General features: G+C 39.5%; 1 long non-coding RNA gene across 5 annotated transcripts in view; it reads left to right on the forward strand.

The window, feature by feature from the left end:
- Positions 1-24,538, forward strand: part of LOC129118481 (uncharacterized) — a 46,059-nt gene extending 21,521 nt beyond the window's left edge. The window contains exons 2-8 of one of the 5 annotated variants that reach the window (XR_013181472.1): positions 277-434; positions 11,681-11,765; positions 16,715-16,773; positions 19,881-19,963; positions 20,118-20,206; positions 20,449-20,510; positions 23,578-24,538. This is a non-coding gene — a long non-coding RNA (uncharacterized LOC129118481). The other 4 variants (XR_013181471.1, XR_013181470.1, XR_013181468.1 and 1 more) reach the window with 4 other exon arrangements.
- Positions 24,539-24,884: the final 346 nt, after the last annotated feature.

Below are 24,884 nucleotides of genomic sequence, written 5' to 3' on the forward strand. Positions count from 1 at the left end.
CTTTGTCTCATCCTTTTTCCATCCTAGACAATGAAAATAGTTTAATCTAGCAGTTTTTACATTGTGGTCTGTGCACCAGAGCTGGCTTGTAAAACTTTTTCTTTCAGTGGTTTTATTGTTCAAGAACTGATGCTCTCTGTTACTTCTCACCATGCATTTTGGTTTTGTGAATGAGTATGCTTAGATAAAAGAATAATACTAATCAAGTATATATACATTTTGTAAAACAATAATACTAATCGATACTAATATAATCAATATATACCTTTTGTACAGCTTAACGTTATCATTAAATAAAAATGATACCAGAACTGCAGAGGTAACAACTCTTCTGAAAGGCTGAGTCAACAGGAAAAAGAACAGTCAGCAGTGAATAAGAGAAATCTGGGATGCCTTCACTTCTGATATCCAGTAAGGAAGAGGAAACAGCACAGGTAAAACATAACATGGAGAGTTGCTCTTTCTGCACATAGTTTAAACTTGATGGTATCAGAACTGTGCTTTGGGCTGCTTATCAAGAAAGGGAAAACTAATGGGGTTTTGGTTCATGGCAGGGGCTAGCAAACCAAGTAGGACCAATTACAATTTAAATAGATAAGTGAAAGCTGCATGATCTTAGTTGCTGTGTCATGCTACTTTTTGTTTCCATGATGCCTTTTACAGTTTTATTGTTCTAGTGCTTCATACTTGTGTAGTTTGAAGGTTGCTGTGTACGTGATTAGATTCACTCCCTACTGGGATATAGGCCAAGATATTCAAAGTGATTGTTTACTTTGAACACCTCCATTTTTTAAGGTCCAAACCAGAGAAGTTTCAGAGTAGGGAAACTCTGTTGTTTGTGTGGTTTGTCAATATGACATGGAAAGACAAAAGAAGAAAACATGGGTGTGAACAAAATCCTTGTTCATTTTTCGTTGTGTTGATGTCTGATCTTTGGTTGTCTGAATGAAGGTGACAAGATTTGGGTACTGCTGTCCTGGAAACTGGAATATGTACCTGGCCATGATCCAGGCTGACGGAAGTAAAGCTGAGCGGTGACACTACCCTGTCTCTCCATTTCTCTTCCCTAACCTTGATGCCTTATAGTTTTAACTTTCATGTTTCTCAGAGTCTGTGCTGCCTAGGTGTGTAGCTCTGAGCTTCACATTAGGTGTCAGTAAGCTCTCTTCACAGGGGAGTTAGACAAAACAATCCCTTTCCAGCTTGAGAACCAAGAACAGCCATTATGAGCTTCAGGTCCACAAGTACAAACAATGAACTGAGGGGAGCAAACAAGGAGGATGGGAATTCATAACCTGAAGTTGTAATTGGACAATTAACCGAAATATGCAAATGGACCAAAACTTATAAAAGTGTGAAACCTTGTGACCGGTGGTCCATTTTGTGATTATTTTGGGTCCATCTTGGGTGTAGCCCTGGCCAGGCTCTTGTGCTGCCCATGGTGTAGCATTTAAGACCTTTTAATACATACCTACTTAATTCTCTTACCTCTGTCTAGACTCTGTTCCAGGTTCAGCCTCTCAAGGCATCAACCTCCTAATTGCCCTAGAGCTTTACTGAAGATTTATTTAGATGCAGTCTTCTGGTAGGACAGTGGTGAGATCAGTGCTGACTGTACCATGTGTGGAGTAGGTGTAACAGCTACACTGGATATCTATTGTAAAACATAAATAACCTAGGTATTCCATTTCTCTGTCTGTTGTGTGGGTGACTCTACCCAATGCAGGGGTAGCAAGAGGACATGCCTTCTTAAAGGACAGCATGAGCATGGGTGTTGGCAGGATACTTGGCTTAGAATTAACTTTCCCCTCAAATTCCTTCCTGCTAATACAGAGAAGTACAATTTGTGTTACTGAAGTATCTGCATTTATGGGAAATACTTGAGTTGAACTAAAAAAAAGTCCTGGAAGCATTTCATTAGGTTCTAGCTTTTTGATTGCCTGCTTTTAAGACAAGTTGTCAGCTGATATAGCTCCTTTAAAAATGCACTTTGCATTAAGGGGGGAAAAAGCAGGCTAAGCTGTGAAGTCTTAATTGTTAGAAGTGCAACAATAGCTTAAAAACAGACTGTAAAGCCTGGTTTGACAGCTGGAGGAAGGGATACTTTATTAATAGTTGTAAGGAATGGGTGGATAGGGCCTGAAAAAGGCAACAGGGGATATAAAAAGAAGCCTTGTAATATGAAACCATTGCCAAAATCCCTCACAGAACAGTTTATGAAAGTGCCTGAGTCGCATAAGCACCAGGTTAATACTTGGTGAAGGGGATGAACAGCTTCTGGCTGCTGTGCCTCACTGAAAGTGAAGGTGCACCAGTGCTGCAGCCCAGCTCTGCTGGGGCAGGTCCTTTAATGGGCTGGAGATGGGCTCACTGGCCAACAGCCTCTGCTTTTGGGACTCAAAGTTTCTGTGTGGCAGGCACAGATGACTGGCCACCATACTTGCTGCATAGTCATCACACTTCAGTATTTTACAATCTGATAAGTCCCCTAAATATCCTTGCAACTGATAGCCAAACTGCTCTGCTAATATGACCTGAGACATAGAACTCCAACCACTCATTTTCTGTGGGAGGTGGCAGGGAAGATGCCCCTCTACAGAGATTTCATAGAGCTAAAATCTCTCCAAATTAAATCCTCAATTAAAACACAACTGCATGTTTTCTGTGGCCAGGAGCTGACTGCATAGGAGATAATGGGAATGCAAAATCCCTCTTGTTGCTCCAGCCTCAGCTGCAGGGCTTCTCTGATTCCAGACTGCCTGGGTATCCAGAGCAATGTCCCATATTAGACTATGATAGCCTGTTTATGACAGATCCAGAACACTTCAATTTTCTATTTATTTAGAAAAGAAGTCCTTAGGTAAATGTCAATAACCCCCAGAATTTGGGAAAGCCTTGGAAGCAGAAGAGCTGCAGTTGTGGGGAAGTTTTGGTCTCATTGGAAATCATATATCCATAAAATCTCTTTAGTGCAGACTTCCTGTGTCATGCCGTGCTGACTCTGTGTGAGATCTGACATTGTTCTTCACTCTTTAATAATGAGAGCTCAGGAGGGTGGGGAGAGGGGAAACATAAACAAAAACGTCAACCTGATTTTTAGTATTGTACAAATTTAACCCAAGTTGCCTGTGCCAATCCTAATCCCTCCTTTCAGGTTTATTCTTTCCATGTGGGTCAGTGGCAACTCAGTTCCTGATACATCAAATCCAGAAACTTGCTGAGACTGTCACTATCTCTGGCAGCATCACATGGGGAAGATGACACTTATTATGTCTGTGGTACATGGCAAATTTGTTCTCAGGATCAGAATTTTCTGTGGATGTGGGATCAGTGTGGCTTCCCTTCTCTGCTGCTCCCCTCAGTTGCAAGTGTGTTGCATTGATAAAGAATTATTTCTCTTCACTGTAGCTTTAACCATGTTCTTAGGTTTCTTTGCTTTTCCTAAAATATCTTTTTTCTTTTTCACCAGTGATCTTAGCCAGTTCACAGTGTTGATGGGAATTTCTGCTCTTCCTACTCTGCAGCACATGTCCTTTCTATAGTGTTTCTTTTCTTTCTGTGTATTGTACAGAGCAGGTTTCACCTTTGATAGCTATTTTTTGTTTGCAAGGGGAACTGGCAAGCTAGGTGTTTTCTTGAAGCTTTTTCTGCACAACCTTTTTTCTTCACCTTCTTGCCTTCTCTGTGTGGCACCAGTACTGGGAACAGCAGAGCTGGCAGATGAACTGGCAGATGAGCTTTTGTGTTGTGTTTCAGCTTTACTTTGGGTGGTATTTAGAAGACCAGCCCTGCATTCATGAGATATTTCTGAGGTTATAGGGGAAGTAAAAATGCAAAGGTAGATATTGCTTGTGGCACTGATGAGGAGAATTGGTGGTGCTAAGATGGGAGAGGAATTGCATTTCCATGAGATATTTGGGATTTTTTTCTGCTGGATTCTTCCCTTTTCTGTACAAAAGAAATGTTTAAGGGCCTACCCATTAAAATGCTGTGTAGGAATTTTTCCAGCCTACTTGCAAAACGAGGGTGATTGCACCTGCACTCATTGATAATTTCCAGGGTGAGAATCCGTTGTGGTAGACTTTGGAGAATGTGATCAGGAGGAAAGGCAGAGACAAATTCTCTTTGATGTAACCATGGGTAAGATATATACCCACAGTTTTCTTATCAAAACCATGCTGGTGTGTGACAGAAGGAGGGAGAACACAGAACAGAAATATACTTATTTCTATTGGCACAGCCTGAACTCTGATTGGATTGGCTCCCCCTTTTTGCTCAGGTATACTTTTGGTGATCACACATCCTACCCATGAATGCTAAATCATAGTTTGATTCCACGTGTCAGCTGCTCCATACTGAAATATGTTCATCAGAATTCCCAGTTTGGTCCCAGGGAGGCCTTCCTTACAGTTCTTGAAATGATGAAAAGTTGGTGTTAGAAGTGTTTCTAACCATGCTTCTGATTCACAGAAAATATCAGTTACATTAAAGGAAAAAGATTCAACCTTATTTGTTCTTTTTACCCAGGTTAGGTTTGAAGGGTGCTGAGTGTTCTAGCTATAAGAGAACATGTTATTGCTTTTGTACATTATTGCTGTTATACCCCAGGAAAAACACATCGGGATCCACTCATTATTTAGCAGACTAGTAAAATTTAAAATATAAGATATCACATGAGGCTGAAAGTGCAGTCCATCTGTAGGGAAATTTCTTCCTGCTGTAGGAGAGGCAAGGTTGTGCTGTGCTTTGGGAAACAGCAAGACCATTACTTCCAGTGTCTGAGGCACAGTCCCAAAATACAGGGGCCCACACCCTAATTTTTTTGAGGTAGGCTTAAAGTTATCTCCCTGTATTTCCTTTGTTGGCCTTCTTACTACTTTTAGGCATCAGTTGCCTTTGTAAGCCTTCTTTATGGTTATATTTGCTAAAAAATGCAGCTGGTTTGGATTCCGTACCTAAATAACTTGACTGAGAACCTACCATACTTGCTGTTCTCCCTCTTCTTCAAAGCTAGACTACAATTAATGAAAACTTGCAAGTGGTTTCTTTAATACACTATTTTTTTTGAGATTTTTTTTCTCTTCCCCCTCTCATCATTGCAACCTGTGCAGCTTCCTTGTACTTCCTTGTCTTTCTTTAAACATTATGCAGAATAAAATATAATTTTTCTCCTTACTTAGACTTTGAACCCTTTGAAATGAAATCCAGTGAGTTTGCCTGTACTTACTTGGTTGGAATCTTACCAGCTTCTACTGTTCTGCTGTGTAGGGAGTGCCATAGCTGATTAAAATAGATTCGGTCTTTTGTCTCTAGAACAGCAGGTGATTTTTAATCTACGGTAGTATCACAAAGTTGTAAGGTAACACTGCACACTTCCATAGGAAAAAAAGTAATCACACCTGATTTAGCTTGATTTAGTTTTGTAAATCCTAGTGAATAATGCAGAACATATCTGAAGTGAATCTGAGAGTACAGCTAGGCTATTGACTTTCCTCAATTCTGCATAAGCAGAGAAGATAGAAAAATACAAAGTACTGAGAATCTCATCCCTGTCTCTAAACCCAGGACTAAATATCATAAGTGTATATATAAATATATATGTATAGATGTAATTCTGTACATGTGCTCCATCGGTTCTTACCTCATAAGTCATTAATATGAACTTGAACTATACTACTTATATATACACATGATAAACATATGATAAAAATTAGACACAGGCAAAAATGTCTTGCAGAATTTGTGGTCTGAATGGCAAGATTTACCCCATATGAATGCCTACAGTGTGGTAACTTAAGCTCATTCCACATCAGATAGTTTAAGTTCATTCATGTCCTAATAAGTGGTAGCTGCTCTAGGAAGCCCTCTAAGCTTTCTATAACCAGATGTGCCACTAGTAATCTTTCCAAAATGTGATGTCAATGGAGCTGTAGCTGGTTAAAGGGCTATGCAGGGCAAAAAGTGGTATTAGTGGCTAATAAAGGCTAATTCTTTTGCAAGCAAAATTAGCTCGCTTCACTAGCTTGTTATGACTTGAAGTGTCTGGCCGTTGAACTATGCAGCTGGCTCATTTGTTGCTCTCAAAGAGATCCCACCCTGACTGACAGCTGTACTGGACTGGAAAAAAGTGCCCCAAATGAGTGAAAACAAGAGGGCTTCAGTTTGTGGGACTTTAGGATGGTAGCAATCCATGCAAACAACCTCCATAAGAAAAAGAGATGAACCCAACAAGGAATGTGAGTGATATGGGTCCTGGCTCTGGGCACTTAATTTCCTTAACTGAGCAGTTACCACTGCAGAACTTTGTGCTCACAGATGCTGTAATCAATTCATGTTATATGCAACTACCTAAAAGACACAGGTGTCCAGTAACTGCTTGCAGCAACCCTAAATAATCACTAGAAACTTAACTTCCAGTGAATTCCAGATATTGTGATGCTCTGAAGTGATTAAAACAGCACCAGAATAGCCTAAGCTCTGTGGATGTGTATTTTTTTTTACTCACTGGTGTTTTGGGTTAAATGCCACATCAGAGTGTTTTTATTACAAAGTTCCTGTTCCTGCTCAATGCAGCTGTACCTATTCTAATCTCCTTCATCAAAGGCAACCATTTCCTTTTTTTCTTAATCTCACAGCACTGTACCAAGAGCAGTTGTCCCTGTCTTCCTTAAGCTTGCCCTGCAGAAAAGCTTTCTTAAAATCTTACCTATGTCCATTCTTTCCGTCACACATGCTTAGAAATTTGTGTGCAGGTGTATAAACATGGACATATGCATGTGCCTATGCATATTTTAATCAGTTTCTTCTTCAGTCCTACAGCCTTGTGCATGTCAGACTAGGAAAGGACTTCTGGAGAAGGTTGCTACCAAGAGCAGTGAAACGCTTGCTTCATCGTGTACTTCCAAATTATTTTAATGCCTTCTTTATTTATGAGATGTTTCAAATTTCAGAACTCTGTTATAACATTATACAGACAAATGTGCACTGAGGTCAAGACTGATTATTTTTTCACTGTGGTATTGTTTTTGAAGGTGATTTGACACTCAGTGTTAAGACAGGTCGTCCAGAGTGACAGGTTGGCGATGTTGCCTTTTGTGCAATTAATCCCTTGAATGTTGATCCTGGATTGAGAGTTTATAGAAACCACATGGAAATATCGGTTTATGCTGTTAAGTAAATTTTGGGTCCCAAACTTTTATTCATTATGAAACAGTATTTGTGTTAAAAGTAGACCTTGGGCTAATGAATGAGTTTGGCTTCTGTAGCATGCCTATGACATTGCTTTCTTTGCACCAGAGACTTCTGTGAAGTGCTGGCTCTCTGTTTTGGTGACATTGGAAAGGGAACTCTCTCAAGAGAGGACCCATAAGTCCAACTTATCATGGCAAAAATGACAAAGCAGAATTTATATAGAAATTGGGGCTTCAAATTGGACTTATTTTTGTTCCCTGTCAAATTTTTTTTGATTAGTCATAGTTGGGTACAGCTTGGATGCCCAGTCTTGTGAGAGATGGTGAGAGACAGTAATATAAATGATCTTTTCTTACCGAGGATCTCAGGAAATCATGCAAGGGAAAACTCCCAGTATTTTCTTTTCACACCAAAAAGGATTTTTCTCACACATTAAAAAAAAAAAAAAAGAGATAGAATAAGGGTTATTTGATCCAGACATAAAGAGATACTCAAGTATCTTGTAGAGCATAGTCTAATTTTTGTTGTTTAATGATGACTTTTCCCATTGGAAATATAATGAGAAATTATAGAAAAGAGATCTTGTAACAACAGGGATGATAGACAGGAGAACTGGAGCTAACATTGGACTCAGATCAAAACTACCCAGTCAGGGATGCATTTGAGGAGGTAAGCTGCTCGCCATGGTACATGAGAGATTGGTGCTAAGTGTCCCCCTCTGCTTAGATGCCATCACAATTAGAATAAGGCAGGAATGTGTTAATGCTGCAGACCATGCTCAGGCTTTGGGAGGCAGTCATTCCTCTAAATCTTAAGTATAGAAATATTAATACCACATATTACCAGCAAAGATCTGTAGAAAATTTCTAAAGATACCTTGACTGAAAAGTGAGAATAGTCTTTTTCTTGCTGAATCAGACAGTTTATCTGTAAGGAAACAAACAAGTGCTGTAATAATGTAGGATGTCACATCTTCCTGCCATTAGCAGTGTTCTTTCTATCAGTTTGGATCCCCTAGCATAATAAATCTGAAGTTCATTAAGGGGAGTGGTAGGTTGGGATGCTTTTCATCCTTTACACATTATGGTTACTGTGGCCAGAGTTGTTACTTGTCCTTCTCCTTTGTCTGCTGAGGAAATTCAGCTCTATATGAATATTCTTGATTGTGTTCTGTTGGTATCACTATCTCCATAGTTTCAGCTCTTATTGGTACCCCTCTTATCAAAAGTAAAAATGCTGCTCAAAATTAGGTTTTGTTTTCTCAATCTCCCTCATTTCTTCTACTGTAATGCCACATATTTATTTTTTGTTAATGGTTTTCTGTCTTTAAGTCTGTGAAGCTGGCCTTGTGCAGAAACACCATGCCACAGCAACAGCCAGCAGTGGTGCAGTTGCTCCAGTGCTAAGCTGATAACACAGAGAGAGCTGAAGCATTTCTACTTTTGTGCTTTGAACTCGTTCTCAGAGCTGGTTTCCTGATTTGTCTCATTAGCACTGATTTGCTTTGTACTCTGAGTGCAATTGTTCATTTGGTAAGAGTTAGAGCTACTACATCTCCATTTTTCCCTAGCTTAAGCAAAGCAGCAGTAATGGCCACCTCTCCCTGGTTTTTCCTTGGCAAACTTCCCAGAAAGATGTGTTCTTAATTGTAATTTGCTCTCTGTGGTCAGCAGCAATATCTCATCTTTTAGTATCTCAACAGCACCACTGTATTTAACTCTGTGTGTGTCTGAGACCTCACCTCATCTCATACAGAGTAACCCTCTATTCCAATTAGGCTGACTATATGCAGCAGAGATGTTCACATTTATTGTTTATACAATTAATTCCTCTGTCATTTGCTGCTTCAGCTGTTTTTCATGACTTAAAAAAAAACCAAAACCCAAAAAATAACCCACCACTTTCTTTTGGAAAAATATCATTTTCTGGGGAAGTCTTTGTCTGTGCAACTAGTGTATCTTACTAAAGCTGGTTTTGAATTTTAGGTAGACAAAAAATTTTCTGTCAAAACTCTTCAAAAGAAACCATGAATGTCCAGACCATAAATCCAGGAATGGCACAAAAGTGGGAATACAAGACCTGCAATATGTAATATGAGTCTTTTAGTCCAACCTCCCCTATTTCCACCCTGGTGCTAAATATACTGCTGACACCCTTGCAAGAAAAGGGGCTTGGACATAAGTGTTTTTGGCAGAGCAGCAGGCACTCTTTGTTTAGGCTTAGTTTCATTTCTGTAAATTTTCTTGATAATACATGAAAAAGAAATGTCAAGTTATTGTATTTGTCACTTTGGTGGTGAAGTTTGGCAAATATCAGATCATCTTAATAAAACATTGAATTTTAAAGCTAACACTTCAATGAAAAAATATCTTTCATATAAATAAAACTGACAATTTTCATTCCAGTACATTTAATGCTCTTCAGGAACTCCTAACCTGCATAAGAAAAATAAAACTTTCAACTGAAGTGCATTATTAACTATTGTAAAGTAGGAAAGTATTTCCAAAATTTCTAACTTGCCTGCAACATTTGCATCAGCTAAGTCAGCAATACTTTACTAGCCACTGTTGGATTGTATTTTCTGCAGGAGACAGATAACCAACCCTGTGTGTCCTGCAATGAGCCTTTCCCTACTGTTGGTCATGTGTAGTTTGTTTTTTTCATTTCTCGTACCTCAGGGAATGAAAGGAAAAGTGATACTGTTGAAAAAAGCCAAAGAAACAAATTCAGGTTGAGGTTTTTTTTGTGTGTAAAAATAGGATGTTGATATTGAAATATTATTATCCATCTTTTGCAGATTTCATGTCTTTCACCTATCCCCATCTTTTCCATCCAGTTTTATAATTATGCTTGCTCATCTCCAAACTGAATTTTTGGGGAAGTGCGTGATTCGATTTGCTACTTTGAAGAGATAATCCATCCAGTTTTGTAAACAGCACCTCATAAGGACTTTGTGGCAGCTTCTGAAATATATTCCTGTGTTAATGACAGGACTTCTGGTTTTGAACTTTTATATGTATATGTAATTCTGCTTTATTTGGTAATACTTAACTAGGGATGATTGCTGATAAAAACGTTGATTTAGCTTTACAGCAAATTTTTCAAGATCTCTTTTAGAATCTCTTTCTGTTGCCATTCAATGAATGGTTCAAGTACCTTTTAAAGGCTTTTGTCTCAATGTTCTAGCTAATTCATTCAAAACTCATCTTTAATGAGTTTTAAAATATTTAATATTGGATATAAGTTGCTTCTGAAATCAAGTAGGTTTTGTTAATGTGATTAATTTCAATGTGTTTAGTATAAAGAGTAAGTGTCATTAAATAATGATGAATGTATCACAGAGGAGTAATACACTTTATAATTTTTTTTATAAGACCTAACATGCTGCCCCAATACACGTGGATTCCTAGCATCTAGATCTGATGCACATCCTGAGGGTAAGGACCCCATGTGCTACAAGTCAGACGTGGTGGGTCATGGCCCTGGGGTGGGGGTGCCCACAATGTCTGATTGAGCTCTGCTGTGCTGTGCTGTGCCCTTCTTCTCCAGTGGCAGAGCCTCAGGTGGGAGGACCACAGCATCAGCTTTCCAGGGGAGCATCCTCTCCCTGGCCTCTGTGGGGGACACTTGCCCCTGGTCAGGACCCCCATGAGGCTGTCACCCCCCAGGGGATTGCAGAGCTGTGCACTGCTGTGTCTGCCAGGCTGAGACCCCATCTCCAAGGTGAGGAGTTAATGCTGCTCTGGAGATGCTGTGGGCAGCTGATGGGGTCTCTGGTGTGGAGATGACCCTGAGGTGTTAGAAAGTCTCTTTTTCCCAGCCCCAAGACCGAAGAAGAAGACAGGATTCCTTGGCTCTTGTTCTCAAGGCTGTTTATTTGCTCTTATCTAATACATTGTGTTTCTGACCCACTGAGGTCTGTCCAGCAGGTCGGGTTGAGGCACAGTGACTGCCCTCAGGGCAATGTTATCTTTTTATACTAAGAACTACGTGTACAATATTTACAATAACTTTCCAATTCCTGTCACTTATGTTAGACAGTTTGTCCAATCAAAAAGTGCCACCATCACAGCAGAAGATGGAGGACAAGAAGAAGAAGGAGAAGGACAGGACACGCCCAGATTCCTCCATTTTGCCTCTTGAAGCCCCATTCTAAAAACCCCAAAATTCTACATTTTCACCCTGTGATAAATTCACTACCATTCTATTCAAACCCTTGTGGCTTGCAACTCCTCGCACAAAGTTGGTAATTGTTTCCATGGGTTAAAATCGAAGTCACAGTGTCTTTGACTCCATGCCCTGGTCTCTGAGCCCCCTGCCAGGGTCTCGAGTCCTCCAGAGCAGTCAGAGCAATGTCCTGGGTTCCGACAGGCAGCATCACTGTGGGGCCAATCACAGCAACGTGATGAGAATTATAAATCTTCTCTGTGTTAGACCAGGTGGGATTTACAAAGTTTGTGAAGTTCTGCTTTTGTTTTTTCCATTCTAGGCCCTTCAGTGACCTTACTGTTGGCTGATTCCAGAGAGCCACCTCATTATTTCGACTTGAAACTTCTCCATCTCAAAAATCAGAGGTAAGGATCAAAGTATGGGGAGACAGTGGGATGAAATGTACCATGGTTATTATGATTATACTGGTCACTGTTAATATTAGAAGAGTAGATAATCTCTTCTTATATTCAGAAAGAATTAAATGCCATGAAACTACTGGAATTGTAACAATAGCATGAGGAATGCTGCTAAAATACCAGCATGACATGGCTTGAGTTAGAAGTATTATATTTTTTGCCACATGTTAGGAACCACTAACTCTGGTGGCTACTGTAACTTATTAAGAATTGTATGGGAATCTGTTTTCAATATCTGTGATTTAAAAATATCTTGGAATGAAACACTGGAAAAGAAAAAATATTTCCTGAAATCTGCCTCAGTGCCATTTTTTCACTGTCTAATTTCTGCTGTCCTGTTTTTTGGCATTTTTTTTTCTTTGTTGGTTCTTTTTTCTTTTTTTCTTTCTTTTCTTTTTTTTTTTTTAACTATGATTTTATACACAATTTCATAATTTTCCTAAAGAGCTGACATTTATCAGAGGTCACATGCTGAAAATCACTAGTGTAGTTATACACGCTTTGTTTTATTTTCAAAGAACCAATTAAGCATTTCAAGGAGAATAATTCATCTTTCTGATTTCTGTAGAACAACATAGTAAGGAAACCTGAAGTGTTTTCCCTCTGCTTCTGCCATGTCTATAGATTTTTTTTGCTAAGTATTTCAACATTATAGTTGAAAGGATTGGATTAAACATGCTAGGCTTTTACAGTTCCTATGGCCTCTACTTGAAGTGCATTAAACACTTAAATCTCAGCCTAACTAAACTGGAATGGATGCTTTAAAATAAGGATTATCTTCCATTTTGTAATAAGGAAAACTGTAGAGCTACAAATGTCATTGTGGCCACTTTTCTTCATAAAGAATGGGAAACAGCTTTAGTTCATGGATGGCATTGTTTCTGCCCTGTGGTCTTGAAAGCTCAATGAGAAGAACAGGATATCACTATTGACTCTAATTTTTAGCTTGGATACAGATTTCTTCTGTGGCTTAGAACAAGTTATTTCTTCCTCATATGTTTTAGCTTACCAGCTATATAAAAGCTTTGAGGTGCATGTGCTTGCAAAAATGCTTTAAAGAGGTGAGGTGAAAGTTTAGAAGTTCTTTAAAAGAAGCTTCTGTGAGGTCTCAGCCTGCTTCCATATTTGTCAGTGAAAGTTTTACCACAGACTTAAGTGGCCTGACTTGGGTTAGAATAAATTTCATTTACATTAGTGACTTTATGAAGGTATTTGTATTAACAAGGCTTTTAGTCTCCCTGTCACCTCATTCAAATTAGAACTTGATTCTCCTGAGCTGCACTAAGAAGCATTCAGGAAATTAATTAATTGGCCTGATTTTTCTCCTTTCACCCACCTAAGAACATATGTTCTGCCATCCTCAAATCATATATAAGAAAGCTGCTCATACCTGAAATGTCACCATATTTAACTGGTTTTGTCTAAAGGTGGCAAGATCCAGAGTTTCTGAACCTCAAAAAAGAATGCTTTCAGACATTATTCCCTTTTTAAAATAAGGGATTCTGGCCTCAAAATCATCACTGCCTTTAGATGTACTGTGGAAGTAGGTGTGAGTCTGTAGGCTGTAGATGATTCAGTAGGACTTGAAGGTTGGTTATCCCATCCTGAGAGCACTTTAGGCTTCCAGCAAGCTGTTCTGGTCAGGAGGTGAGGAACAGCAGGGTGTTCTAGCACCCATGGGTGCTTCTGAAACTGATATTGCCAGATTGTCCCTGATGGGGTCTGACAGCTTCAGCATCTGCATGGGTCTGTGTTCTGGTGGTGAGCTGATTATCTTTGCTGATTGATCCTGGGGGTCCCATACACCAGATGGCTCTCTCAGGTGTGTGGTGGAGTGCCTTGTTGCTTTGCAAGGCTCAGGTGGGTGGCTTGTGTGGCCAGAAGTTTGGCCATATACAGATTGTCCTTACTTGCTTCCTCAAGGTCACTGTGCTCAACTTCTCATTGAGCTTACTATGGCCTGTGCTTCAATCTTCTAGAGCAGATAGGACCTGAATGATAACAGACAGCAGCCCAGGAGCATGAGGTTTCCTGCTGTCCTAATGGCCATGGAAATATTTCATGCAGGAGTGACTTCAAAGTGCTTTTCTCTAGACTGCACATCAGTGCAGCTGTACCTGAGAGAACAGCTCCATCAAAGAGCAGGTTTGTCTGTCTACCTCTATCAAAGCCTGCAGTTACATGTTCCAGGTATACATTTACCAATGTTGCATCCTTCAGCATCCTCCAATTATGATCCAGTGGGAGAGACAAATCTAAATGCAAAACCAGATATCCCAGCAAGTGCAAACTTTTCTCCAAGTCAGCAGGTGTCTAGTGGCTCTTCAACACAGGAACAATATTGCCAGGGGTTTGTATATAGTAGTAATGCTTAGCAGCAAATTATCAAGTAGACAGATGGAGGCACAATAAGAAAACTTGCAAGTATTCTTCTGATTTGGGAAATTTTATCCTCACTGTCAGGAAAACAATTCTCCTAGATGGACCTGATAGCATAAAAGCACTGTAATTTTAGTTATGTTATTTTGGACATCAGAACTTCAAAACCTAAAATGATGTGGGGTGTTGGAACAAATGTGTATGCAGAATTTGGTCTTGTGGCTTCACAGAATTACTCAAACTTCCTTTATTTAAGAAAACAACCACATTTCTCACATCTTAAAAGTGACAGTCCTACAGTGAAAAGAAGAACTAAGAGTTCCTTGAACACCCTGTTCCCAATGCATGTGCAGGGGTTAAAGGGTTCACAGCTCAGAGGAAATGGCATGGTGGCTAAAAGCTACCTGGGGAAGGTCAGCTCTGAAGCAATTGTGAGTTTTTTTATTCAGTGGTCATAATACTGCTTCTCTAAAACCACTTATTTAATTGTCACTACAAGGGTTGAATGGCCAGATTAAGCAGCTCTTTTAGAATTGGAATTGGCTGAGTAGCTTTTCATGGGTGGAACTGAACTAGAGAAATGGTCAAAAACATTTGAATGGTCTTGGCACATTTGGTACTGTGTAACTACTGACAAAATGTAAACAATTACATGGTAACTAGAAAGATGCATGCCAGGTTAGTAGTGTGAGAATGCCTCAGCAAATTAGACTAATGGGACAAATTCTGGTACAGCTCCCACTAGTCATCTGAGCCTGCTTGATGGGAATGTGATGTGTCTGGAAGCTTGAGCAAACACAGTCTGACCCAAGCGCTCATCCTGTTAAAAGAAAAGACTCCCAGAGTCGTACAATCCTGATCCAGTTTTCTGTGTGTTCATGCATCCTGTTTTCTGAGCCATGAAGCTGCAATGACCAGTCCCTTGCAGTCAGTTGTTCAAAGACAGGATAAACATGTGTTTAGAGGAATTTGCAGAAGCTATCAGAAGCTCAATACTTTGGATGTAATTAGCATTTTGTGAAAATCCAACCCATGGCTAAGTCTACCAGAGAATTTCTGTGTTCTAATGCACCCAGTAGAATTTATCCAGAAAAGATGTACAATACTGCGCCAAGGACCATGACTGGGTACCTTGGGAGGGAATGTACAGAACTCTGCCCATACCAAGGAAGAACCTGTTAGTGGGTAGGAATTGTTTGGAGGAAAGGTGGACTTAGCTCACTTTACCATTTCCTGCATTCAGGTTGCAGTTCAGCCTCCTTTATTTCAGGGTCCTCAGCCATGAACTGAGTGACACAGCTTGGTGCTGCATGGCTAAGAGTCTGCTGTAGGTATCCAAAAGCTAAGAGTCTGCTGTAGGTATCCAAAAGCTTCCCAAAGCATTTTAGCCACTTTTAGATCACCCATCAGCTCCTAAAAGTACTTCCTTTTCAAAAATGGCAATTCACAGCCTACTGTCCTTTTCTCCAAGTTGTCTTTATTCCCTTTGAAACAAATCTCTCCTTCCTTGTCTTTACTTAAGTGTCTTGGGGTGGTTACAAAGACACCAGCCTCCCAACACAGTGACATTACTGATTCTAATGTACTCTGCAATTTCTTTGCTCTCTAGAGTTAGTCTCTCACACTGTTGTCTCAACAATCAGTGTCATTCTCTTTTGCAGCACTGATATTTTTCAGCTCTACAAACACTTACATTTTCTAGAATGATGAAAGCTTCACATAATCTGCTACTATAACAATTTATACAACATAATCCATGAGAATATACATAATGAGAAAGGAGTACTTTAGTCCTGTTTATGCTCTTTTATGGTTATATGCTGAAGTATTGTAACTGGTTTTAGATACTTGTTTTAAAAGGTTGTCTGAATCTTGAGCTATGTAAGAAAATTGATGGTAGGCTTGCAAATAAGGCCCATGGTATGCTGTTGAGATTAATTCAATCATGTTAATTCCAGGAAGTTTAAAGTAACCTCTTATTGTCTGAAATAGAGAGACAATGACAATGAGATTATATTTGATTATTCTCATTAGTTAAGCAAGTAAGCAAGAAGTGCCTCGAAGCATTGTGAGGAAAAAATTAGAATTATATATCAGGGAAAAGTTTATAAACATTAGAACTCACAGCCAAGGAAACCAGCTGACAAATGAACCTTTGGAATCAGCACTGCTAAAGATATTCAGGGCTCAGCTAGACATCCATCCATCAAAAAAGGATAAAGAAATCAGTCCAGCCACAATGTAGGGATAATACAAGAGAGTTTCCTGACAAATTTCTACTCCAAATAATGTATGATTTAGTTGGAATGGAAAAGGAGAGCACTTTGGCTTGCTAGAGCTTTCACTGATAAAATTTACTTTATGGTAACTGAAGTGTGTTGGTTTTGCTCTTGTTTCAGACACACAGACTCTAGCTTAGAATGTTTTTATTTTTTTTAATTTAAAAAAATTTATATCTTTAGAATAAAAAAAATCTCTTAGAATGAAAAATTGTTTCACAACATCTTTTTTCACAGAAATTTTCCAGATGTGGTCAGATTACTCATACCAAGCCTGAGGAAAAACTGTCAGTAAGGTATTTATTTTTTGCAGGCTTAATTAGAGGTATGAAGGCTGGTAAGACTGGAGGGTTAGGATAATAGGGTTATAAAAGCATGGTTAGCTTTTTACCTGTCTGTCAAAGCTTCCAATACAGGCCAAGATGGATATTTCCCATTCATTACTCTGAGTTACTGTTCAGCTGGGTGGTAATGACCTGCTTCTAGTGGGTAGGCAGGCAACACTCATACAGTGGAGAGTTCAAGACTAAACTGAGCTGGCAGACTGAGACTGCTGCTCATCAAAAGCTGGGGTTCAGATTTTTAAGCGTGTCTTGACATTCAAGCAGTTGCCTCTTGCAGTTTTGAGGCATTTGAAAACAGTCACCTTGAGGTGAAGTAAGCACAGTTAAGACACCTAAGCTCTTTACAGAAAGCTAAATATACATTTATCTGGAACACTGAACACCTTAAAAATTGTAACCTAGCACCCTCACCAAGTTTTCCATGAAAGTCTGATTCACCACTTTTCCATGCAGCCTCAGTAAGTGTCTGATTGCCCCATTGTTTATCCCAGCACATGCTGTAAAGGAGAAGATGGATGGCGGCGCGCTGGCTTTCAAGTGCTCTGCTGCTAGCACAGTCTCCTTTCAGGGCAATGTCTTCTAAAGCATCAGTCATATCAGAGAGACCAGCCTGGCACAGAGATGAAGCAGATACAGTTTTAAAGAGGCTGTTTCAGAAATAGAATTAGATTTAAATAACAAATGAAGCTTCACACTGAGTACTGAGTTTCTACAGATGTAACACAAAATTCAATATTTTCAAGCCATAAATACCTTGCATTCCCTAATTTATACTGTAAAAATTAGTGCTTATTTCTAAGATATGCTGTAGAGTTGATCAAAAGCAAGCCTGCCATGTTATCACTGCATTATGAAAATGTCACATGATGTAGGGAAGGGAAGTATGAATATCTGCTATCTGATGTATATGATTGAAAAGGGAAATCACAGAGTGAAATCATCAAGCCACATTAGCCAAAGAGAACAGATAAGTAAGGGTATAACACTGGAACTGTAAACAATCAAGCAGAGATTACACCTGTGTGGAATTGTGCATGTTTTTTACAAGTGACCTAAAATGTTGGCAGTAGAAAATTAAAAAAATCTAGCATTGCTTATCAAAAGAAATTTTCAAAATGCTATATGGATAGGAAAATAATAATTAATGTGTATTAAAAGAATGCTATTTTTGGGTGTCAGTTGAAACTTCTCTACAAATGACACAACTTAGAAGCAAGGAAATTAATTGTCCTGGGCTCTGATTTGGCTCAGGTACATATGTGCATTTTCTGCCTTTCCACCCAGCTTCTGGCCACAGCTGTGCTGGCATCCCCAGCTGTGTCCCACAGCTCTCACTGCTGCCCTGCCAGCCTGGCCTGGCACCCAGCACACCCTTCTCAACCAACACAGGCAGCAGCTCAGGCATGTGCTGATCATCTCCTCTCTCTTCCCTTTTGAACGTTTCTGTGAAACCACATGTGCTCGAGTTTGTAAATATGGACTCCAGATAAAACTCTAGAAACATTCACCATCAGAAAACTTGCCTTTAAATGTGTCAGAGTCTCTATTTGCTGTGCTCCTTCCCCCTCCACCATTGGGAAACCACAATGACAGGAAGAGTGCACCATTTCCTCCAAGGAGACCCATTGCTGCTAGAATCTGCTCTTTCAGTGTGCACGCACTTTCAGCTGCACAAAATGTGGGACTGCCCTGCACATTATAAGTCAATGAAATAGGACATTTTGGTAGAGGAAATAGTCAAATTAGGTTATCACAAAACAAGAGCTTTTATAGTTGACTGTTCAGGCAGTGCTGCTGACTGCTGAGCCAGCTCTTAGTAAGAATGTGCAAGTTGTGCTATTTTTACTTGCTACTTGTCTAGTATACTGGACTTGTTTGGAATAATTTATTCTTGCACATAGAGGTATATATCTAGCAACAAGAATTTAGAGGAATTTTCTGTAGCTAACAGAATTGTCACAAGAATTCATTGAGAAGGAAGAGAGAATATCATGCTAAAGGAAGCTTTGAGTGGACTTTAGAAAAAAGGCCCAAATACATTTGATATTCCCCTCAAAATACTTACATTTTTGCCTATGAAAAGCACATTTCATTACCCTTGTCATGCCACTTCATAACTTCTTGTTAACTTGTTGGACTTCACCCACTCATCTAGTTCAGTGGTTTTTATTCCCTGGTTTTCAGCCACTACCCTTTCCCCGCTTTCAGTCTTTGCAGTTTGCACTCAGACACCATCTGGCTTCACCCCCGGGGTTTCCTAGACAAGGACAATCTAGTTAGCCTTGTGAAATCCAAACCTCAGGCAAAACAAAAACTGTAGAAAACTTCCACAAGACAGGCTTTGTCACTACTCTGTGAGGGGCAGCTCCATTACCCAGAGAAGCTGTTAGAACAGAAATCACACCTTAAGCACCAAGTTATCTTCTCATCCATCCTACTCTTTTGCCCAAACTTTTCCTTTCAATTTACTGCAATTACTGCCAGTCTTTTCTGGTCAAAAGAAAGTTTTACCACTGTGTGTGTACTTACAGAACTTCTGAGTAGAACATCATGTAAGAAACTCTTTGTAAAATGCTTGGAGTAAAGTAGATTAAGAACAGATTTACTAAAGAAATTAGGAAGTCTTTCCAGTGTTCTTTTCTGTTCTAAATAACATAGTGAAAATAAATCTCTGAGGCAAGATTCTGGACAAAGTCATTCCTTTGAAAAGAGACCACAAGATTCCTGGTCTTCTTAATGGAGAAAGCAGAAAGAATTGGTCTTGGTTTGGGACTCTCAAAATGCTGATCCTTTTGAACAATGTGGACAAGTACAGAATGTTGTCCAATGTATTCATCCTTGAACAGAAAGAAATCAAATTACTCTGTGCTCTGACTGTCTCATAGGAGCAGAAAAAGAAAAGAACCCCTCCCTTTCTTTTTTATGCTTGCTATGCTCCAAGATTTCTAAATGAATTTGTTCTGGCAAGACATTTTGATGCGTGCATCTGTTTTGCCCTGAGAAATCATGATCCAGTTGCACAGTTCAGTGGTTTTGAGCCAGATATTCTTTTATTTCAGGTTTTGGAAATCTAAAGTCAGTAGGCAAATGCCAATCTCTATGGGTGCATTTCACTAGTGATGGCTACAGAGTGAAGACTGAGGTAAGTTCTTCACAGTAACACATCCATCTTCACATCCATCCATCCCAACTTCTAACCTCCTTCTTGTAACCACCCAACTTCTAGATTTCTGTTTTTCATTGTTGTATTCTGTTATCTCTCCTGACTTGACAGTTACTCCTGTGTGTCTTCACAGGAAGAATGCACATCACAGTCCTGCTCTGACAACATAGGCCCAGGGAAATGAAAAAGAGCAATTTTTCCATTATTGTAAACTGCAAAAAGGTAAAAATACAATCATCCCTTTCTCTGTTTGGTACTCAGAGGATTGAAGGGGAGAGCATATGAAACAGTGGCTGCGTACCAGTGATATAGATGTTAATTTCCAATCTTGCCAAATGTCCTGTGAAAAGCAGCTTATATTGCTGTCTGCCCCTAATAGAACTCAGGTTTCATGATACATAGATGATAACAGACTCTCATGTAAGAAGTAGGTAGCATATTAAATACTCTTTTTTGCTTTACAGTGTTTTCCAGTGAAAACCACAATTTCACTTTGGTTTGATGAGCATGCTGTGATGCCATTGTGGTAGGTCTACCTTTTGAAATGATTGAAGAGTAGAAGTAGACTGTGTACTGGTAGCAGGGAGCAATGTCTGATACCAATTATTTCAAATTTTGCAGTCTAGAACTGGGTTTTTGTAATATTTTGAGGTTTATTCAAAATGGTGGCCTTTCCAGTCAGCAGATATAAGTCTTGCCAGTGTTCTTGTGTCAGTTATTTATAAACGATCATAGAAGGGAGACCTTTAAAGGCTGTGATATATAAATCAGCAATCTCTGTTTCTAATCACAGTATCCACTGTGATTACCTGTGCACAGGTTCCTTTTGAGCCGTAATGAAGAAGTTTGGAGCTGGAGACTACAAATATTGGAAGTAATTTTGATGTTAATTTTTCAAATTTCCAAGGTATCTAAGATGTGGCTAATAATAATAGCAGGCGTTGTCTGTTTCTCCCAGCATGTGGCATGAAAGTGGTGTGGTCACAGAGCTGTGCATTATTTACATGGTGTCAACATGTCAGCAAGTGGTGTGGCAGCGAGCCAGATTAAATCACTTCTGATTTTAAATACAGGACACTGAATAATAACAACGTTGTGTCACACTTGAGGACACTGGAATCTGGCAAATCAGCAGCAGCTCAGTGTGTCAAGCTCATTTGGATGGCTTCTTCCCTTCCTGAATGAACATAGAATCAAACTCAAGGTTCAAGGAAACTGTACAAAGCTGGGATTTTTTTATTTCCTTCCAAAGCAAAAGATTGTACCCAGGAAACGGACACTTTTTGTTTGCTTTCTATAAAGATGTGTCATGAGGTCACTGCCTTCATGCAGGAATGTTTGCACCTGAGAATGGGCAATGGTGCATGCATGGTGCATGTTTGACATTAATCTTTGTTGTCTCTGTAAGGGGCAAGTCTGGTATGGTTACGTTCATCCATTAGTTGTTTTACAGAATCTACTGCAACAAGTCCACCATCTCCAACAGGAAGTGTATTTTTAAGAGGCAAACACATCATGTAGGATAGGGGCTTTGAGGGTTTGAGGTCTTCCAAGAAAATCTTGGGTGCTGCTCTCAATCATTGTTTCTGCACCAGCTCTGATTTCTGTATAACCCCTGGAGCTGGCTCACCTGGCCAGCTGGTAGGAAACCAATTCAGCAAAATAAAAATATGGATAGCTTTCTGTTGGTTTAGTAATCCAATTACATTCATCAAGGAGCCATGTGAAAATCAGGAAGTGGAAGGGTAGGAACAGGCCTGCGTGTCAGGGAAGAAAGGATGCAAGGGAAGTGGAGGGAGCAGAACTGTTGGATAAATGTTACCATAATGTGAAATCTCACCCTAGAATATTTAATGGATGGGGAGGGAGCTTTTAGAAGGTTAAAAGAAGCATCCAAAATACTGGGAATCATTTTGCCTTGTCACCATAATACCCTTTTTATGAAGCTAGAAATATGTATGCTCATAAAAACCCTTTGCTTTTCTTATTTTAAAATATAATGCAACCATTGGAGTCTGTGCACAGTTCTTTCAAGTTAAATGCTTAGTTCAACATTCCACTTCCATTTCCTGGTAGAAAATGTTTTATATGAAAGCAACTTTAACCTTTCAGAAGGGTTCATTTACTGTTACTTTTGGTATCAGCTTTCCAAAAAATGCAGTCTGTGTTTGGCGTATTACAGATTCTGGTTTTAATAGTGGTTTAGGGGAAAAAAGTCATATGGCATAATTCAGAAATAAAATACTGCAACAGAATTCTCCCTATGACATGAATGCACCCCATGAGCGAGTGGTTTAAAGTCAGTGTGATCACTTAAAGCCAAGACATGGGCTCAAGCTATCTATGAACCAGCTGGTAACAAATAACACATTCAACTCTCAGTCACAGGAAACTGTTAGGTTGCCTTTTTATAGACAACTACAGCTCTGCAGCTCCTGAAACACAAGGGAATATCATACGGACTTGGAAAGAATTGAACACCTACCATATGCACATAAAGAAGGGCAATAAAGATGAAAGGCCAGAACTGAGCTTTAATTTCTATTTTTCTTCTTTTGATTTATCATCTGCTTCTGCATTGCTCCAATTTTCTTTGGCCTAAAATTAGGGAGAAGATGCTTGAATTGCTTAGTTTGATCAACTCAGTCAAACTAAGGCATCCATTTCACCAGTGTAACAGATGCTAAACATGAAACTTTAAAGTACATTATCGCTTTCTTCATGTCTTTATTGTGCATCCATTTTTGAAGTGCTGACTGCTGTAACAATCCCCTGCAGTGGGCAGTTCCTGGGCATGGGTTGCTGTGGTCATGGTGAGATGGGCATTAAGCTGGTAGAGCTGTATCAAGGTGACTCTGAATTAGAGTGAGGGCTGACTACTTGGGTGCAGGGCCATATAAACAGATCTGAGTCTCGGACTCAGAACTATCTCAGCTGTCAGGTTGGCTCAGGAGTCACTGCACCGTGGTTCCTTGCCACGTACAGATGTATTCTGGGAGTTATCCTCCACAGGAATTCTGCTGTCAATAACCACTTCTTACAGAAGAAAAGGACCTTCAGACAGGCCTAGCCACGAGTGAGACAATAAAGGCTAATCCTCTGTGCTGCTGAGCCTCAGCTTCTAATAAAGGACCCAGAACTTGTAAGCATAAAGCTTCAAAGTACAGATCTGCAGAGGGAGGGCAGATAAGGGGGCTGTAGCCCACCCATCAAGACCACCTGGTCTTAATAAATGGTAGCAGTCAGCCTTTGTGCCATACGCTCTTTCCATATCCTACCCTTCTTCCAGGGAGTGAGATTTCCAAGAATGCTGCTGGCAATGTATGTGTCAAAGTCGGGTGCACTGCAGAGTCTTGTCACAATGGTTCTTGTCACCTCTGGAACTGCAGCAGCTGAATCTGACCGTGATGCTCAGAAGCTGAACCTTAGTAAAATAACACTGAGGATATTTAATATCTGATGATGGATGCACGTCCAATACTTTGAAGATGGAAAGATCTGCAAAAATGCAGACTATTATTTTATCTGGAAATGTTTTCTGTGGCATCCCAAAGAGTATTCACATTTCTTATTCCTTTTTTGTGCATGTACAGCTCTCATGAACTTTCAGCTATGAATCCGTATGGGAATAATTTCATTGTGAGAAGGCGGCTTCCATTCTATCCTGAAAAAAAGCTGCATGCAAATCACAGAAAGCTACAGAAGAAAGTACCAGTCATTGTTTGAAAGCATTGTGGCCTATGGAGATGGAAAACAGAACATGAATTTGCCTCCAAATTTTATAAGCTTCTAGAAACATGAATGAATGAGAAACAAATGCAAAAATTCGCTTAAAAATAAAATCTCAAAACCTTGTTGCTTTTACAATGAACAGACCTGGCAAAAAGGGTTAATTATCTTGAGTATCAGTGTAAAAACAGGTAGTGCTCTTCCAGGTATTTTTTGGTTGCCAGCTGGATTAGTGTTAGTTGCTAACAGTGAAGTTATCAGCCATTGGAACAAATGATGAAGAGGAGCAGTGAGTTTACCATTTCTTGAAGTCTGCAAACTGAGAGGGGTTGGTATGCCTCAGCACACAATGGATACACAGCTGGGTGAAATTATATTGTTGTGCTACAGAGAAGTACATGAAATATTCTATGTTGTCCTTTCTGGCTTTAAGAGCCATAGTCTATAATTTCAGAAAGATATTACAAAGAACTCTAATAAGTAGTGATAACCACAGCACTAATCTGAATGCATCTTCTGATTTTGGGTTGATTATGCCAAAGTATTAAAAAAATTACAGATTTTAATTTTAATAATTAATTGTTTCTATGTGTTTCTGTCACAAAACCTCGTATTACTAGCATTATTTTGCAATATTGGAAATTTGGTTTTGAGGACTAAAGAGACCCTTCCTCTTGCCAGAAGAGCAGAATGTACTTTAGTTCATGAAAGTGTGTATAAACATGTAAGCATGCAGGCTACTGTTTCCTGACCTGATCTATTGCAGTCAATAAAATCAATAAACTAGACTCACTCAGTGAAATAAAAGACATCTCATGAAGAAAATCTGAGGATATTTCTCATTATTGTAGATGATTTTTTAATCTAAACTTCCATTTTCTTCTCCTTGCAGGATAGCATAACACACTGTTTAAAAGAAGATTTTTTCCCTACAGCAGTCCTCCAGTTGAAAACAGTTTTTTTACTCCCTCCAGATTTCAAGAATTTTGTGACATCAGGCACTGCAGAAACCTAAATTCAGTGGGCCAATTGAAAGTTTGGTAAAAATGTGCCTGACTGAACAGCTGGACATGAGAAGAACTAGTTCTTCAATGCTGATTGGGTTTGGCAGCAGAGCTAGGCCTGCATAGTTGGGATGTCCTTGGTAATCCTAGAAGAACTGAAAAAACAT

This window comes from Agelaius phoeniceus, chromosome 3, assembly GCF_051311805.1.
Source record: "Agelaius phoeniceus isolate bAgePho1 chromosome 3, bAgePho1.hap1, whole genome shotgun sequence".
Taxonomy (NCBI): domain Eukaryota; kingdom Metazoa; phylum Chordata; class Aves; order Passeriformes; family Icteridae; genus Agelaius; species Agelaius phoeniceus.